Below are 1,278 nucleotides of genomic sequence, written 5' to 3' on the forward strand. Positions count from 1 at the left end.
TAAGTGAAAACTACCTTCACTTGAAGATGAGCTAGATATGCAAGTAAAGCTTCAATAGGTACTCCAATTAAATAGTACCAGCACATATTTATAATTGCAAATTGTGCTTTGTAAACCTGCTTCTATTGCCCACACCTGCAAAATTTTCAAGTGTCAACCAATTGAGTGTGTTTCTTGTGGGGTCTATCGGATCTAATAGCCACCTGCATATTATTAATTTGACCCCAAGTTTGGAAATGAATAAAGGAGACTTGTATCATGTAGCTTTCTTGAAGGCTACGGATTGCACTCCTATAAAAGGAGTGTTGTTTCACTTCTTTCAACGCACCAACAAAGTGAAAAAGAAATAGTGAGGCAACACAAAAGGTATGGAAATATCAAAAGAGAGTTATGTCTACCGAGTATTGTAGTAATTTTTAAAGTATTTTATTCGACCTATAAAGTGTAAAATTTTTTGCTATAGTGATATCAGTTGCTCCTCTCGGGGTCATAGTTTTTTTTTTCTTATTTAAAAGAATTTTTCACGTAAAAATCTTGGTATCATTATTACTCTTTTATTCTTATTGATTAACGTATCTCGATGCTAAATTATATTTTAGTATTATCATGAATTTTATTTACAGTGCGGGTTTATTTCCAACAACGGGTGTCAGAGTACAGGTTCTACTCGTTGAAATACTATTCACGGTCAGTAGTACTATACTCGGTAAAAAGATAAAATGTCTAAAATAAAGTACGAGGTAGAAAAGTTCAATAGAGTTAATGGTTTCTCAACAAAGAAAAGAAGAATAGGGGATCTGCTCGTCCAACAAGGATTACATAAAGCATTAGACGGTGATGCCAAGAAGCCCGATGTCATAAAATTTAAAGATTGAACTGACTTGAATGAAAAGGCTGCTAGTGCAATCAGGTTGCACTTATCAGATAATTCGGTAAATAACATCATTGATGAAGATAATGAATGTGGCGTTTGGACAAGGTTGAAAAGCCTATACATGTCCAAATCGCTGACAAATAAATTGTACCTAAAGAAGCAGCTATATGCCCTATATATGGGTAAATGTACGAATTTTTATCATATTTAAATATATTTAATGGATTAATCACATAGCTTGCCAATCTCGTAGTAAAGATCGAGGAAGAAGATTAAGTCATCTTGCTCCTGAAGTCGTTGATATCTTCCTATAATAATTTAGAAACAAGCATCCTGCATGGTAAGACCACTATTAAGCTGAAGGACGTCACATTAGCTCTTCCACTCAATGAGAAGATGAGAAA

This window comes from Nicotiana tabacum, chromosome 5, assembly GCF_000715075.1.
Source record: "Nicotiana tabacum cultivar K326 chromosome 5, ASM71507v2, whole genome shotgun sequence".
Classification (NCBI taxonomy): domain Eukaryota; kingdom Viridiplantae; phylum Streptophyta; class Magnoliopsida; order Solanales; family Solanaceae; genus Nicotiana; species Nicotiana tabacum.